At 65.9% G+C, this 5879-nt stretch overlaps 1 protein-coding gene and 1 pseudogene across 2 annotated transcripts in view; both read right to left on the bottom strand.

Annotated features, from left to right (window-relative positions):
- The window catches only part of LOC146587906 (oxaloacetate tautomerase FAHD2A, mitochondrial-like), a 2367-nt gene extending 2293 nt beyond the window's left edge, over positions 1-74 (bottom strand). Inside the window, exon 1 of the mRNA XM_085318836.1 lies at positions 39-74. The gene's annotated coding sequence lies outside the window, so the exon portion shown is untranslated. The remainder of the gene's footprint in view (positions 1-38) is intronic.
- Positions 75-506: 432 nt separating this feature from the next.
- On the bottom strand, positions 507-4654 carry LOC146587907 (calsenilin-like; annotated as a pseudogene). Its single transcript, XR_014897540.1, has 7 exons — positions 4522-4654; positions 2644-2951; positions 2418-2488; positions 1410-1517; positions 1085-1189; positions 863-925; positions 507-698 (listed from the first exon to the last, which is right to left on the bottom strand). The product of XR_014897540.1 is annotated as a calsenilin-like (transcript).
- Between the last annotated feature and the right edge of the window lie 1225 nt (positions 4655-5879).

A 5879-nucleotide genomic window follows, 5' to 3' on the forward strand; every position in this document is an offset into this window, starting at 1 on the left:
CCCCCGTCCGCACGGGGGGATCCCCCGCCGTACGTCACCTGCAGCGTCACTCCCCTTCCGGCCGCCCGCGTGACTGCCCCGGGCACCGAGTCCCCGCCCCTCCGCGAGCGGGCCAATGGGGCCACGCCGGGGGCGGGGGCTGCGCGCTAGGCCACGCCCACCGGGTGGGCGGGCGTTGCTAGGATACGGGCGGTGGCCGCCATGATACCGCCACCGGGGCTACCGCCGCCGCCATGATACCGCCACCGGGACGGCGGGGCGGGCGAAGGCGTGCAGCGCCCCGCTTTCCTCAGGCCCCGGAGGTCCCGAGCCCCCAACACATCGCCCGGTTGGCAAAACCGCGTCTCCTGCCCTTTCCCCGCGTTTATTTTAATAAAATATCTGGCGTCTCGTCGCGAGGGGGGAGGGGAAAAGAAAAAAGAAGCAGAAATCGCCCTCGCGGCGCCTTCGCTCCCCGCCGCGCTCCCGCCTCGCCGGCCCCGGCCCCAGCCCGGGGGAGCCGGCGGGCGTTGCGCAGCCCTCACGGCCCGGCCTGGCCCGGCCCGGCCYGGAGCAATCCTCGGCTTTCTGCGTCCGTTCAACCTCTTGTTTTGTAGTTTTTAAAAATAAAATAAAGTTTGTTCGGGCCGCCGAAGGAGCGGCCCAGGCGGCTAGATGGCGTTCTCGAAGATCTGCATGGAGCTCATGATGTTCTCGTCCTGGGAGAGGAGGGAGCGAGGGATGGAAGCGCGGCCCTGGCCCGTCGGCCGCGGCGGGGCGAACGGGATGGCAGTGGCCCCGAGCGGGGCTGGCTGAGAGGAGGAGGAGGAGGAGGACGCCGGCGAGGAAGGCTGCCCCACCCCGCTCCCCGGGGGCTGCTCACCTTCTGGCACGTCTCCAGGAACTCCTCGAACGTCACCACGCCGTCCCGGTTCCTGTCCATTTTCTGCGAGGCGAGTGGGCGCTCGGCAAGGATGTCTCCACCACCACCACCACCACCGCCACCGCCACCAGCTCCTCCTCCTCCTCCTCCTCCGCGCGGGAGCGGGGCACGGAGGGGACCCTCCTCATCCTCGTGCTGCTTGCCCTGGCCGGAGGGACCTACCTGGAAGAACTTCTCCACGTGCTCCGCGGGCGCGTTGTCCTTCAGGATGGGGTAGGTGCAGCGCCCCATCATGTCATAGATGGACTTCACTATCTCCAGCATTTCCTGGTGGTGGTGGTGGTGGTGGGACCAGGCAGCGGGCGACACCCCCCCCACACACACACACCCCACCACCTCCATTTCTCCACCCTCCTAGAAACCTTCCTCCCCCCTCCCTGGCGCTTCCCCTCCCGCCCTGAGCGGCCGCCAGAGCCGGGTCCTGGGCCGCCTCCACGCCGCGACTGCTGCCGGCTCTGCCCCGGGCCCGGCCGCCCCGCGCCGCTACCTCCTTCGTGATGTAGCCATCTCTGTTAATGTCGTAGAGGTTGAAAGCCCAGTTCAGCTTCTCGTGCACCGTCCCGCGGAGCAAGACGGAGAGGCCGACGACGAAATCCTGCGAGAGGAACCCCGCGGGCGCCCGCCGGAGCCCGCAAACAACGTTCGTCGTCCCGCCTGGGCTCGGCCGTTTGTCCCCGCTCGCCCCGCCGCAGCGGGCGCTGCCGCCGCCTCCCCCCCCCCCGTCGTCCCTGCCCTCTCCGGCGCGCCGGGTCTCGACCTCCCAAACGGCGACGGTCGATCGCGGGATGCTCGGGGGATTTTTTTTCCCATCGATCGCGTTTCTATTCCCGCGCCTGTCTATTTTTAATCGCCGCGAGACAAAACGAACGCCAGCCCCCCGCGATCCAACATGCTGCCGCAGAGTTACAGCCTGTTCCCCCCCCCCAAACCGCCTTCTCGGGGGCTGCCTGGCTTTTTGCTGTCGCCGTTAACGAATTGCACTGATTTTCACGGAGCCTTTCACAGAAAGAGCCGAAGCGGGCGCCGCGCAGCTCCGCTCCCCGCTTGCTCTGCTGGCGTGAGCTGCGCCCTATCGACTTGCCGAACCCCGCGGACATAAATAGCCTCGCGCGAAGGTTTCGCCGCTCGGGCATGTGAATGCAGTTCCTGCAGTTTCTGCTGAGCAGCAGAAATTAAATTGCAAAGTCGGGAATCGATTTTTTCTTTTTTTGATTTTTCTTCTTTTGGGTTTCCAGCGGCTGGCGGCCCGAGCTGCGCAAAGCGTCTCGCGAGCCTCCGAGGAGCCCGGCCCAAGTTTCGAAGCCCGACCGCACGAGGGTGAGGAGCGATATCTGATGAATCACCGCGCTGGGCGCGTGTACAGCCCTGCGGAGTGGCTGGCCGGGCAGCCGTGGGGCTGGAAACCTTCGGGTTGCCGCTCAAGGACTCCAGCACGGCGCTCCCGGCGCAGTTCAGCCCGCGGAGRGAGCTCGCCGGCGGCCGCCCTGGCCCTCACCTGAAAGCAGATGGCCCCGTTGCCGTCCACGTCGAAGGCGTTGAACAAGAAGTGAGCGTACGTGGTGGCGTCTGCGAGGGCAGAGAGGGGCGCRAGCCGCTGAAGCCGCCGAGGCCGCCGGGGTTTCGGGGGCGTTTTGGCACGGGCGGCGAAGGGGTGAGGCGCCGGGGCGTCTCCCCTCGCCTCTCCCCGGCCCCGCACTGGCCTCGGGGGCTCCCCGACTCACCGCCCTGGGGGAAGAACTGCGAGTAAATGAGCTTGAAGGTCTCCTCATCTACGAGGCCGCTGGGGCATTCCTGGGGAGCGGAGCGAGTGCCACGTTACCCCCCGCCCCGGCTGGGCCCCGAAATCACCCGCCGCAGCCGCCGCCGGCTCCCGGGGCGGCCGCGGGGACACTCACGGTCTTGAAGCCTCGGTAGAGYGATTGCAGCTCCTTCTTGGTGAACTTGGTTTGTGCCTGCAGCTCCTCCAGTCCCTCGGGCTGGTGCCGGACAGCTGAAAGCTCCAAATCGCCGTCGCCGCAGCCGCTGCCGTCTGCGGAGACACGGGGGCAGCCAGCGGCTCGGGGCAACAGGCCGGACTCCCGGCCCGAGGCTCCCCGATTTGCCCCATCCGGGCTTTCTCTGGTGGCATCATGCCGGGAGCCCTTGGCGGCCGGGCAGGAGCTGCGCCGGCCTCATCGTGGCCTGTCGTTAACAAGCTGGGAACTTAATTAAGGGGCAGRCAGAGCCCCGCGGGGCGGGATTGGGGCTTTACAGGGGACGCAAGGACCCTAGGGCAGCCGGGAAGCCGCGAGAGCTTTCGGCCGGGCACGACGCAGAGCTGGCAGGAGCCTCGCGGTGGGCATCAAGCGGCTCTCCGGCTGCCGACGGCACGGAGCCCGCAGCAGGTCGAAAGGAAATTCGACCCGGAGCTCCAGGCTCGGCCGTCCTCGCCAACGAGCTCCGGGTTGAATTGCGCCAGCTGATGGAGTAGCGCTTCGCTGATGGTTTCTCCCAGCGAGAAAATTGATGCCCGTAGCGCCGGCTCCGCGCCGGGCGGCTTTTCCAGCCAGCTCCTCTGCACCTCCGGCTGGGAATTCCCGCGGGAGAGGAGCAGCCTGGAGATGAAGCGCCGGCTTTGGGGTTCCCGGCCCGACTCCCTGTGATGTTTCAGCTGAGCCGAACCCCCCAAACAGGGCAGGCTCCGACCTCCGCAGGAGCCTCTCCGAGCCCATTTGCCCCCYGCGTGTGCCTGGGGCTCGCAGAAGGTAATTAATAAGTGGTAACGTGGCGATATTTCTGGGCCGAGTGGTTTTATCGTTTTTATCCCGCCATGGGGGGGTTGACCCCGCTGCCCCCCGCTGAGCTGGCTTTGCAGGGGTGGAACGGGGGTCAGCGTGGGCTCRGAGGGCTCCGGCATCCCGTCTCAGGGGGGTTTGGGGGTCAGTGTGGGCTCAGAGAGCCCTGGCATCACAGCCCAGGAGGGGTTTGGGGGTCAACGTGGGCTCAGAGGTCTTCAGCATCCCATCTAGGAGGGATTTGAGGGGATCAGAATGGGCTTGAGGGTCCTTGACATCATATCTTGGGCGGATTTGGGGGGTCAGCCTGGGCTCAGAGGTCCCTGGCATCCTGTTTTGTCAGGTTTTGGGGGTCAATGTGGGCTTGGAGGTCCCTGGCATCCCATCTTGGGGGGCTTGGGGGTGACAGTGTGGGCTTGGAGGTCCCCAGCATCCCATCTGGGAGAGATTTTGGGGGACCAGAAAGGGCTTGGGGGTCCCCAACATCCCATATAGGGRGGGATGTTGGAGGTCAGCCTGGGCTCAGACGTCCCCGACATCCTGTCTCAGGGGGTTTGGGGGTCAACGTGGGCTCGGATGTCCCCACCATCCCATCTCAGAGGGATTTGAGGGGAYGACCCGGAGGCCGGAGCTCGAACCAGCCCCCAGGCGAAGGTCGGGACCCGCGCGGCCGGGACACGCTTTAAAAATAGCCGGCGAAGGGCAAGCGGGGCGCCAGCTCGCCCCCAAACCTCCGGGCTTCACCATGAAACCCTCTGGCATCCGGCTTGGGTTGGCTCYGGGGAGGAGGGGGGGAAAATCTGGAAAAAGCGAGGGAAGGTCGACGGGGGGGAGAAAAGGGGGGGGGAAAGTTACCTTCCACGGAGATGGGCTCGAGGATGCCGAACTGCTTGAGGACGGCGATGAAGAGGAGGATGACCACGGCCACAGCGCACAGCTCCATGCCCTGGATCCCCATGGTTGGGCCATGCGGCCCCCCGGGGTGGGGGTGGTGAGAGGTGGTTTGGGGGGGGGGGACCCGCACTCGCGGGCGCCTCGGCCGGGTCCCGGCGAAGCTCTGGGCGAAGCCGGCGGCACGGCGGGCGGCCGGCCAGTGCCCGCGGGGCCGCCCCGCTGCACACCTCCGCCTCCCTCCATCCCTCCTTCCTTGGCACCGGCCCCACGGCGCCGCCGGGCACCCGCTCCCYGCTCCCCAGCCTCGTTTGGATTATTATTAATTTTTTTTTAGTTACTAGTTTTTACATTTTTCTTCTTTTTTTCACTTTTTCTTCTCTTTTTGCCCCCCCCCAACCACCTCCGGGCAGTAATTAACCCCCCGACGCGTTAACGAAGGCGCCCGCCTGCAATATTAATGCAGGCCGAGCCGGTCAAGCACTTCCACCCCCCCAGCTTTGGGGGGGGGGACAGGACAGACAAGCGCCGCATTTCCCCGTCCGTCCGTCCCTCCCCACCCCAAGCCGGGATGTTTGGTGTGCCGAGCGCGGCCGTTCTCAGCCAGAGCCGGAGCGAAAGGTGGGGAAGCCCCTAGCGTCTCCCCGACTGCGGCTGGGTGCAGCGAGCCGGGCGCCTTGGCGGGCCCGCGGCGGAGGCAATTAGCAGCGTGAATTATTAACGAGCAGCCGGTCCGGAGCTGCTTTAATAAAGGATGAGTAAGCAGGGGAGGGAGGTAGCTGCTGGCTCCTGCGTGGGGCTGGAGAGCGGGGGGAAACTGAGGCACGGGGTGGGCGGGGGGGTGGGGCCCAGGCGTCCGGGCAGGGGGACCGTCCCCCATCCCCACCCCCATTAATGTGCTGTGTTGGCTGGGAGGGAGGGAGAGAGGATGGAGGGGGATGGACCGAGGGTGAAGGGGGAGGGATGGAGGGATGAAGAGGGATGGATGGGGATGAAGGAAGGATGGATGGAGATGAAGGAGAAAAGACAGAGGGATGAAGGGGGAAGGATGGAGGGATGAAGGGCAAGGATGGAGGATGAAGAGGGTATGGATGGAGGGATGGAAGGACAGCGGGATGGAAGGACGGAGGGATGGAAGGACGGAGGGATAAAGGGGGAAGGATGGAGGATGAAGAGGGTGTGGATGGAGGGATGAAGGATGGAGGGATGAAGGGGGAAGGATGGAGGGATGAAGGGCAAGGATGGAGGATGAAGAGGGTATGGATGGAGGGACGGAAGGACGGCGGGATGGA

The sequence above is a fragment of the Rhea americana genome, unplaced genomic scaffold, assembly GCF_003343005.1.
Source record: "Rhea americana isolate MKP2758 unplaced genomic scaffold, rheAme1 scaffold_554, whole genome shotgun sequence".
Classification (NCBI taxonomy): domain Eukaryota; kingdom Metazoa; phylum Chordata; class Aves; order Rheiformes; family Rheidae; genus Rhea; species Rhea americana.